This window comes from Drosophila bipectinata, chromosome 2L (assembly GCF_030179905.1).
Source record: "Drosophila bipectinata strain 14024-0381.07 chromosome 2L, DbipHiC1v2, whole genome shotgun sequence".
Lineage (NCBI taxonomy): Eukaryota > Metazoa > Arthropoda > Insecta > Diptera > Drosophilidae > Drosophila > Drosophila bipectinata.
In genome coordinates this window covers 80,052-91,864 of record NC_091736.1, presented here as the reverse complement: position 1 = coordinate 91,864, position 11,813 = coordinate 80,052, and the positions used below count along the sequence as shown (strand labels likewise).

Below are 11,813 nucleotides of genomic sequence, written 5' to 3'. Positions count from 1 at the left end.
CTGGGAAAATTTATGCAACACCCACTCTATTAGCCCCTGGAAGTCCACAGCCGGGGACCACCCCTGGCCAATGGGCAGGCAAAAGGCCTCTGCTCGCTCTGCTAGGGGAGGGATGACACGGGACTAGGGGCTGTGGCGGGCGAATGTGGATTTGGGGGAGCGTAGATTTGTCGCCTGCTCAGGCCGCGTGTCAACTGTTTGTCATTTAGGCCCGACAATGTCGGACGTCTGACGTCGACGTCTGGAGCTCTTTTCAAGTACATGCAATCAATATTTCGCTTGCATTAATTATTCATGCTAGAAAGGAGACAACCCCTGGCCTCCGCCCCCGCCTCCGCGTCCACCTCCGCATCAGTCACCACCTGCGCCTGTGGCCAGTCTGCTTAATATTTTTGCCTTTAGCTGCGTTCCAATTCCAGCGCATTGCTGGCATTTTTTCTTTATTACCATATTACGAGCGAGAGGCAAACAGACCAGGGAAAAGAGAGCGAGCTATTAAGCAGAAAGAGAAGGAGGGAGCAGCCGAAGGGAGAGGACCAATACAGATCGGGTGGATGGAAAAGCCCCAATAAAAGTAAGTCGGCCGAGTGAGAACATTTGTTTTTGTTCCATCTCGTAAACTATGTGCATATATGAATGCGGCTCTTTTATTATTGCTTTTGTAGTTTTAAATTTTTTGGTACTTTTGGGGTCAGCTTAATGGAACGTATAATTGGCCCGAACGGATCTTGGCAGCCAAACGCGCTACGCCTCAATAATAATTTCAGTTTTCATTACTGTTTATCTAAGTCTTTGGACGTCATTAGAGGCGCCACACACGAAGGCCAGAGATGTGGTGAGAATAACAAGCAAATCCTGAAACATTTGGCTATTTTTAGCCTGCACTTGATCTTGCCAAACAAAAATATAAGTTTCCATAGTACATGCACATTTGAGGGCAGAACTTTTGACCAATTATTTCAAGGTTACTGAGTTGTGTACTTGCTAGGGGGGAGCTGTGAATGCGCTAAAAATACAATATCATGGGATGGCTGGGGGTTGCGATGATTTTATAATTCTATAATAGGGCATGACGAAAGGAAATAAATCATGCACTGTCGGTTGGATAAGTCTATCAATGGGTTCGCGTTCCAAACGAAGAGGAAACCCCAGTGCGAGATAAATTCACGTTCCATTGGCGTGTAAGCGAAATTTCAATAATAGTCACAATGTGGGGAATATCTATTAAATTTATTATCTAAAATATTCACTGAAAGATAATTTGAAATTTATTCACTGGTTCTCAAAATTCGTTGCTGAAATGAAAAAGAAACTCCATATTTAAAGTAAATTTTATCGTTACTGAGCTATTTAAAAATAATATTTTGTTGAAATACCCATAAAAATATACATATTTTTAGTGTAAAAGTTTATTATTTTCTTAGAAATACTTTTAAGAGCGACGTGACTGTAAAGAAAGGAGAAAGCAAAATGAAATATTTTAGCGATCATTTTAAAAATTTAATTATCAGAAAGTCACAAACTCTTCAATGCGTGTCCTATGTATTTGGAGTACATACGTACGTATGTATGTATGTGTATACCAATATGTGTCCCAAGAGGAGCATTTATGTATTTTCAATAGAGATTGCAATTTTCAGTGTGAGGTAATCGTGTAGCAGACCTTCCAGCCACAACCCCCCCCCCAAATACATACAAACACACACTCACTCCGGCACACACAGCACATGCAACAGAGTTCTCCCACACACGCGCACAAACACACGCAAAACGAAAGCATCTGACTGGCGGGCATTCAATGGAGTGGTCGTTGTTGTTGTCGCCATCGCTGTCGTCTCCCTTATCTCCGCGACATTATCTCTCTCGCCAAGGTGGGGCAGAATAGCCAAACAAGGGGAGCGACCCTGTGGCTGGCCAGAGAGTGTCTGTCATTCGTTTGTCATCGCCCAACTGACTGAGCAACAACAAGCCATGGCGAAGCAGGCCCACCAGCAGGAGCAGGAACTACAACAGCAACACCTGCCCCCCAGTCCCCACTGCTCGCCCACTCTCTTTCCCTGGCGTCTGCGCCCTGGTTCGCTTGGGGTGGAGCTTTGTCCGGAGAGCGGCGAATTCCACTACGTCGCGGCGAATTGCTCTTTGCTCGTGCTCTGCCGATTTTTTGTAGCATTGCTGTTGGCAGTTGATTAATGAAGTGTGTTAAGAGGTTAGCAGCCAAGGACAAAGGACAAAAGGAGGTCCTTGACTGCCGGAGAAATTTGGAGCCAAGCAGCAACTTCGACTGAACATCAGTATCGACCTTAACTCGACCAAAGACAAGAAATAGGCGTGGTCTTGGTCCAAGTTGGTGTCTCTGCTGCTGCTGCTGCTGCTGTTATCATATCTCTCAGTCGCTGCTCATTTGGCGCTCTCTATCTCATAGTCTATGGCCATCCCGCTCGCTCATCTGTTGCTGCTGCCGGTCCCACTCAGTTGTTGCTTTTTCACTTCGAACAACGCTGCTCCAACCTGTCGCCACACTGTCGTTGGTCGTTGGTCCATTGATGTGCGCTGATAGCGACAGTAGGCAGAAGCAACAGTGGCAGAAGCAGCAGCAGCAGAAGTCGCAGCCGCAGAAGCAGCAACTACACTGCGCAAAATGGCGGCTGGTTGATCCAAACATACATACATATGTACATATGTACATATACATGCCATGAGCTGGCTGAGAATGGCTTAGGGGGGAGGTGGCCCCTACAAATAAACACCTTTTCCAGTACCTTTCCCATCCTAAACAAAACAAAAATGAAACCCCTCCTTATCATTCAATGGAGATATCTGCAACTTTTTGAAGGCTTTTTGGCGGGCTTAGCAACTTTCTTGGGCCTGTGGAAACAAACAAAAGGCAAACGCCAAAAAGAGCAAACACAACCATCGCCGCAAAATGAGGCAACTCCTTGTTTTTGCCAATGTTGTTGCTGCCACTGGCGATGTGTTTATTGCCCCAGCTGCCGTGGCAGCCACTGCACTGAGTTTTATGTCTTCATTAACTGAAAAAGTTATGAGCCATTGCCTCGACTCAGGGCTGGAGTCAAGGGGGAGAGAAAAGCCAGAGGAAGATGGGGTAGCAGGGGCATTGTTTACTCCACAGACCTGACCACAGCATCGAATTGTAAAACGCCGCAATTGGACCTTGCCCGGATGGTTAACAATTCTGCTTAACAGCAGCGTGAAGCTCTGCAAGGCTCCTTTCTGATCTTCGTCATGGTAATCAGTTGTAGTCATACTCCGACTTTGAGTCGCAGGCGACGCCAAATGGCCACTTCAGGTAGTGGTTGACAATAATTAAAGATTGTATAAAGTATTATTATTTTTTTTTTTTTTTTAATATTTGAAGGAAATGATTCAAAAATCTTCAAGAAGGGAGATTTCGACAATATGAAATTGAGGTAGAAATATAGCCAACTCGTTTCCACCTATTTGTCCCACAGTACCCGTTGACAACTTATTTCACGTGTCTAGATAGTATTACAGAGCTCTCGGCTCCATTTACTGCCGTGGACATCGCTGCTCGGGCGACGTTCTGAGACATTGGTTTATTTTTTTTATTGGTACTCGTAAAAGTCAGTCACAGTAGCTGTTCTTGTTGTTGTTATAATTTTTTTTGCTAACAGGGTGTTGGGTTGTTGCCTTTGGTGCTGGCCAAGTCATCAGAAAAGCGTTGTCGTTGCCGCTGTCCAATATGGTATGGTTGATTCCACACAGGTCTCCCCAGTTAACTTCGCTCCACTGATGCGCTTTTTTTCAATTTGTCACGTACGGTGAATTTTTTCGATTTTCATCTCATTACGCTTTTGGAGACAGAGACTGCGAAAATGATAGCTCATGTGGGAGCTGAGCCCATGCACCAGAGTGGGTGAACTGTATGGCGACCCATTTAAATAGAATTAATTTATGGGGAATTCATAAAAAAGTTAATTTGAGTCACCTTGCTGTTGACCCCTTAGACGAGGTTCAATTTACTTTCCCTTGCATGTGATTAGCCAATATAATTATGCATTAGATGGCCATAACTTGAGGCTTAAAACATTTTTTCTGCGCCAACTTTTTAGAATAAAAATGTGGGTAGGATTAGTATTATAACAGTGGCTTCAAATAGGTGGCATATATAATTCGGTTAGGTTTATTCTGGTCTTTGAAAAGAGGACCCTTATCGATTTTCTGTAGTTCAAAATTCAATAGAAATGAGATTTAGCCCCGAAAAATCCTCTTATGCTAAATTATGACGTTAGGTCCTGTACACAAGTCCCCAAAGCGGTTAGAGAAAAAACGTGCGCCTGGAACATTTATCATTACTTTTGCACCAGCTACCGTCCCTTCTCCGAAATAGTAAAAGCTATAATAACTTTATGTATTTGACCTAAGTTGGAACAACAACCATGGCTCCAACGTACAGTCGGCTTCTCGAGTGGCTTCTATGATAGAAAATTGTGTCACGACAGGAAGTAAGATAAGAGCGTAATTTTCTTTCAACGTGCACGGGGCACCGAAAGCTTTTCTTCGTATATTTTTTCGGTATATACGGCATACACCTTCCCTCTATAGATTTACAAAGGTACCCCAGAAAATATATGTATTCTGGCGTGTATTCAGGCCAGGACTTTTGGTCCGGATGTGGGCTATCGTGGTTACCGTTAGTCATTTTCAGTGATTGTTCAACGTCGGACGTTTCAACGTTGTCGTCGTTGTCGGTTGACTTTTAATGATTGTCACGCTCCCGCTCTCTAAGTAACCCCGCAATCCATCCCTTTTCACCCCTACTGGTGACTTTTAGTCGCCATCCATGCCTTCAGACAGGTGAGTGAGAGCCACCTTGGAAATTGGGTGGGGGCCCAGAAGGGGGTTGGGAATGGACTGGACTCGGCTCAGGACTAATTTGCATTTATATTCATAATCTTGGGCAGTGCGTCATGAAATATTGCATGTCCCGAACTTGTGACACTTTAATTGCCCATTTGGTGCTAAGCCTGCAGAGAAAGATTTGACTTTAGTTATAAAAACTATTGGCTATTATTCCAAGAAACTATCCTCAAATCTTCCTTGGCGAATAATAGGAGCTCAGTGTATATTGTTAGGAAGAAAATTGTAATGGGACAGAGCCAAGATACAAGTTGATTCGGCCCATACTTTTGGACAGTGTATTTAGGATGTCAACATTTTTTGCCGGGCTCCGCACCCACCTAATCACCCACAGCAACCACCGATTCATGGCACGACCGCCCCCAACCCCCTTTAGGATCCATTGGCCCTTGCCCCCTTTATCCTTGATATGCATATTCTCGTAAGTCGTTGTCTATATGGCTTGTCTCCGCTGACTACGTGACTTTTTTGCATTTTTGAGCTCTTAGCCCGCAACTTGCAGATCGATTTTCACCCGCAATCCGACTGATCCATGCGGGTGCATAAAAACAGATACAGACTCGTTGCGAAAGGAGGGATAGGAGTGATCTGGCAGACAAAACAAAGTTTGAGATGCTATGCTGTTTGTTTGTTGTTCGAACTTCGGCATCGTTCTTGTTTGGATTGCTGATAAATTTCTAAAAATACAGCAGCAAGCCGGAGCAACCGCAATGAGAAACTGAGCTACAATGTGTGAGGGTCGGAAGGGTTCCACTTAGTCTGTTTCTCGTCTTGTAGTTTATCTGGGTTGGACAATTTTATCAGCAGCATAAATAAGTTCAATTGCACATAAATCTGTGGCTTACCATGTGTTGCTCACTCTGTGATGATAGGCAAAGTAATAACTCAATTATGCCTCGGGCGGCCATTTTCCCCAGAGCTCCCCCTTTCCATTTATTTTTTTTTTTCTTTTTCCGTTCGGAAACCCCACTTTTCCCAGCCATATCCAAGCGTAAAGAGATGTAAAGACATTCTGAGTAAGCCACTCAATGTAGCAAGCCAGGGGGAAAATGGGGAAAGGGGCTTGAACAGGACAAAATGTGAACGGAGCGTAAACTGCCATTTTGCCATTTCAAGCATTAAGAATAAAAATGGCAAAGGTACGGTGTAAGGTATAAAAGTAAATAGGAAATTCAGGAAAGGTATGGGCAAAAATCACAATTTTATTGTACCCATTTTAATCGAGGGGTGGCATTACTGCCCCAAGTTGCCTTGTCCTCCAATCCTGCCCTTACTGATAGGCGGTAAGTTCTCCTTCTCTCCAGTCCACAGCCTGCAAATTGGCTTAATTAAATGTATTAGTTATGCTTGCGTTAGTTCTTAAAAACAAAAATTTTAAGTCTAAAGGGATTTGTGTAACATTGTCGCAAACTTAAAGAGCGGAATGTAGTATGTTTTGTTTTTCTGGGGAGTAATTAGTAAAAATTACGAGTGTCGAAATCGGAAACAAGCTTTTAAGTAAACAATTGTCAAAGAAATTCGGTGAGTTTGGCTACTGAGAATCCCTAATACATACATAAAATTACTGTTTGGCTCAAGACAAAACGCAAAATTGTTTCCCTTCGGGCTAAAAGTTATTAGGGCCGATTATAGAGAGCCCTAGCGCTAGCTGTTTCTCATACCTTCAAAACCCGTAGCGAATGATTGAAATGGTTTTGGAGGAGGAAAACCCAAAATAGGGCGGGATTACACCAATTACCACATGTCCGGGTTTGGCAGAGGCCAAGACACTTATCACAAAACCGGGAGAATTCATTTAAATACCGGAGAAGCCAACTTCCGGAGTGGCACAAAGGAAGAAAGTAAAGTCAGAAGTGCCGATACAAATTATAACTCAATTTATACGGTTGTTTGCCCAGCAGAAGCCAAGCTGAAGTCTGGCAGAAGTAACTCTGGCGATGAATGTGTCCTGCCATCCTACCAAATGTCCGACTGGCAGGATGTAAAGGAAACGAAAACTCATTTTTGTGCAGAGCTAGCAGTTCTCCACCCATTTGATTTCCCCCCATTCGAACGACTGACTCCCCACACATTAGAGCTTCCTTTCCTTCCGATTTCGTGTCCTGGCTGCGATTGTGCGCATTATACACAGTCTGCTTGTTATGGTTAGGTGGGCTGGTCTGAATTCGGTGCCCTGCAATGATGAAAAAATTTATGAGTTATGTTTCTTCCAAGTCAAGATACATTCGGGCAGCAATCACCCTGGATAGGTTGGATTTTCCATGGCAGTCAGAATAAATACTAACTTTAAAATGTAATTACACTTTAAATTTCCACTGATACCTACCAAATAAAGAAAGTAGGAACAATTTTTCAATCTACCCGCATTCCAACTTGAAGAATATATCTAAGGATCTATAAAAGAATAGAGTCGCTTGTCCTGCGGTTTGGGCATGTACATATGTGGTTTTTACATGGTGCGTGAGAGCGGGATCCGCCCACCACATTCAACAGCCCATAACGAGAATCCGAGTTTACCAGAAAAGAAAAGAACCATTTAATTTGGTTCAGAGGCAATATGGCATATGCCAGTGGTTCGTAGGAGTCGCCTCAGATTGAGTGCTAAACACGCCAAACACCACCCAACTTCTTAGCCACCCAGCCACACACTCAAGCCAAATGTACGCGCAAAATAAAAATCTGGGAATAAGTTTTTAAACTAAACTAGTAAATTTATTTCACGACAATCAATGTTCACTTTTTTTCTTTGTATACTTAATTTTTATTTGAATAAATTTTATTTTATTTCAATTTCAATCTTATAACTAACACAGATTCTAAGATATTTGAATTAATAACACATTTTTTCTCGGTGCAGCTGTTGAAGACCAAAAGCGTGAGCTCAAAATTGACCCGCAGCCGGTGGCCATGCATCAGGAATTTATTACGCCGAGGCATTTGCATATTATGAATAATGGAGGATAACCAGTGTGGCCTAGAGCATGTCCAGAAATTAAGCCTGAACCAGGGTGGAGAAGTCAGAAAAAGCCCAAAAGAGCCAAGAGAAACTGCCCACTTCTTTGCCCCTTTATAGACTTTTCCATTTCTATAACCTTTGCATGCCAACTGAGATTCAGAGAGTTTGCGAAACTGATACACCCCAAACCCACACACAGCACACACTCGGGGCCCTGAGCCCATACCCACACACATTTGGGTGTGTGCGTGTGCACACTCCAAGACATTGGTCACGAAAAGCGGAAATGCTGATAAGGAACTTCAATGTTTTTTTATTTCGTTGTCGTGTTTAATGTCTTTTTGTCGTGCTTAGTGTCTTTAGTGGGCTACACTATTAGGCACCCCTGTAGCTGTGTGTGTGCATGCCTAGTTCGCCATATAATCTATATAGTATAATACTTAGTAGCGATTTAGTTGTCCCCAACAGGCAGAGGTGGGGTGGCGTCATAAGTCAAGTGGTTGCCCTGGGAAAATAGGTATTTCATGGAAGTCATTTTTTTGGGACAAAGATGAAACGTCAACTTGAATACGACAAAGAGCGCGATGAAACTAAATGGAGAATGGCTTCTTTAATAAACAAACCCGAACAGAAATTTTTATTGTTTTTAAATTAAATTGATAGTTTTTAGGTGCCAATAAATTTATTATTATAACCAACTGATTTAAAATTTTAAGCCAAGTTCCAAAGAAAACTAATTTTAGTAGTCGTAAATTTCAGAAAAAATCCCTTATTCTAAAGATCACGACGGAGAACACGAAACTAATTTGAATCACTATCGTAAAAGTCACATAAAGTGGAGCGTAATTCATAATTCACCCGTAATAGCTCGTATTTGTCGCATTTGGGTTGTTCTGGTAAACAAATCTTGGGCCCAAGTGGCAATTGGTCTTAGTCTCGCACTCAGACAATTTCAGCCACTTATCGAATTTCACAGTCGATTTGCTCCATCCGATAGATGATTGCGTTCTTGAGGACTTGGGGCGCAGCTCTTTTGAAGACGAAGCCGAGAGAATCGATGAGCTCTTTGACAACCGCATAGTTGGACAGTATTATAATTTATGCGCACATAATAATTAAGAAGTCAAGTGGCGCAAAGAAGACTCTCATTTGTCTCTCTCGTCACGATATCTCTGAAATACTTTTTTTTTAACTTCCTGGGCGGGGCGAAATAGAATCTCCAGCACACACACCTGCATAGCCAACTCCTTCTGGATAACTGGGTAATTGGATTTAAAGCCTAGGCATGTTGCCAATGCCTTTTGTGTTTGTTTGAAGGGCGACCTGCAACGACATTTAACCCCGGGCATATTTAATTTAATTTCTACGTATTAACCCAAAACCAGCAAAACAAGTAGGCCTAATAGATGTGGTCGTCTTTATAAATACCCTAATAAAATGTGTTAGCTAATTAAGGGTCATTTTTGGTGAAAAAAATGTACGAAATAAATTAAAAACTTAAACCGTTCCCTAAACTGCTTAATACCAGAAACACTTCATAATTTAATTCTAACAATTATTAACTGATTTTTTTCACGTTTCCAGTATACTCAGTGAGAGGGTATATTTTACCAAACCAATTTAAACAGAATCTGGGAAAGTGATCAGGGATCAGGGGTCAAACAATGCGGTATTGCATGTTCACAGGCCTGAAACGCGGTTCGTTTTAAAAATTTATGCAATTATGAGCCGCAAATATTATTATGTAAACATACAAATACAAACGGGTGACCGGATGGTGGGCCAAGAAGTGAGCAATTGCCTCCCTTCACCCTCTGGCTACCCACAATTCATGTTGTGGCAACATATTGATAGACAATAATTTGTCTAAATGAAATTTTGCTTGTTATTTATGAGATGGGCGGAACGTGTAGGAAATCTTTCACATCCCGAGGCAACAGCGTTGCTAAGAAAACAGGATACAGGATGGAAACAGTCTGCTGCCGCTGCTCAGGGAACTTTTCAGGACCAACCTTCGGGCAATTAGCCAGGATGGGGGGTGACTGGCACTTTCCTGGGATTGTGTTATTGTTGCCGCTTTCAGGTTGCTGCTGTCTTTCATGACCTGTGCATAATTTATGGCTACTGCTGCCACTTGGCCTGTTTTCGATTCTGTCTGGGTTTCTCTTTTCTACAAAGGAAGTCCCGTGTTTCAATTATCAACGAAACTTTCCGGAATAGAACCGAAAACTGTTATGTAATTGCTTTTGGTTTCCCACCTTTTGTCCCCAAATGGCAGCCAACAAGTCAGGAGTCCGGAGACTTATTCAACGAAGAGAGCTCTGGGAAACCGAAAAACTCCTAATGGAGCTTCCCCGCTGCGTACGGATTGGGTTTCTGCAATGAAAATGGGAGACTTGAGAGTGTAAAAAGATTTTTCATTGACAATTGAAATTAAATTGAATTCTAAATTGGCCGCTGTAGCCAGAGGGCACGACCGGAGGTGTAAGGAGGGCGTACCTTGTTTTTTGGGCGGTGTGGCTAACCACTCTTGTTCGTGACAGTTCAGAAGAGTCATAAAAAGTAAATATGAGTATAATAAAAATGGATGTAATTGTGCAGTAGATTTGGTTCGATTGTTAACTTCTTCTAAAACTAAAAAAATTATTTACATTTTGGAAAATTTTTCTGTTTAAAATAAGTTTTACAGCTTCATCACATTGGCTTGGTCATACCTTTGATTTACCTATCGTGTTAAGATATTTCCCAATTTTTTAAAAAAGAATAAAGATCTTTGAAATATTTTGTAGATATTAAGCTTGTTTGTTCATCCTTAGACCGTCTAGGAGACTTCATACTCGTAGACTCTTCTGTTCAAGGCCTCCCGTTAGTTATAAACAGAACAATGTAAGTATGGGCATCACTTGGGGGTCTGTAATGCCCTGCTGCATCCCAGGCACATAATACACAGCGTATCCTATGTCGCATATCCTTATATCCCATATAACGAGAATTTCCTATCCCATTCCGTTGCCATCGCGGACTCGCCATTGTCGACATAAATGCACAATTTGCGCATGAAAAACGTGGTTTCATAATATAGAAAGTACTACACAAGAAAAAATTATTCCTGAAAGATTTCTTAATTGGCTGAATGGCTAAATTCAGAATATAACAGGCCAAACACAGGTTTAGGTTTTAGGAAAATGTTGAATTGGTGCCCTAAACGAAAGGCTTATGTTAAATTTATATTACGTTTCTTTCAGTGCAGCCTATAACGATACATAACAATCACACACACATCTCGTATACTCGCATATTCAATGTACTTCCGGTGGCGGAACAGAAGCGAATCCGACCCTGCGACTCGCTTTGGTTTTTGAAGTTGCTTTTAGGGCTCTTTGACAGACGCAGCGGAGGATAATACACACTTAATTGCTCAAAATGATGCGATTGTGGACGCTGCATATGCTACACACTCACAAATGCACACAAACACTCCTGCTCGCCCATCTGCACCACGCGATTGGCGAATAGGAAGCTTCATCGCAGCTTTTTGGCGCGCTGCTCGAAGAAACCTTGGAGGGTGTCAGGGGAAGTTACCCTGGTTATGTATTTAACCCACAACAAAAGACACTCGAGAGCATATCATTGGCGTTTTGTGACGAGCTTTCCTCTTAGGAGCTCACATGAACCAGAGGCTATAATTGCATTTAAAGGTTTTGCACTCTGCACTCTGAACCCTTCCCCTTCTGCCACGTTTCTTCCCCCATTCCCCCCAGGAAATGTCCTTGTTTTATTCCCACATGTGGTGGTGCGTCGGAAAACATGCAAAAAGTGGTATGAGAAGGATAAAAGTACTTGGAGGAGTTTGTGTAAATGAGGCCAGAGCAATTCGCTCCCAAACCCAAAAATATATGAAGCTATTATTAAATATTTAAATAACTGGTTAAATTTAGTGTGCAAACATCAGAATAAT

At 42.3% G+C, this 11,813-nt stretch overlaps 1 protein-coding gene across 1 annotated transcript in view; it reads left to right on the top strand.

Moving 5' to 3' along the window:
• Positions 1-6,293: 6,293 nt before the first annotated feature.
• Ugt36F1 (UDP-glycosyltransferase family 36 member F1) overlaps positions 6,294-11,813 on the top strand; it is a 28,859-nt gene continuing 23,339 nt past the window's right edge. The window contains exon 1 of the mRNA XM_070277794.1: positions 6,294-6,420. The gene's annotated coding sequence lies outside the window, so the exon portion shown is untranslated. The remainder of the gene's footprint in view (positions 6,421-11,813) is intronic.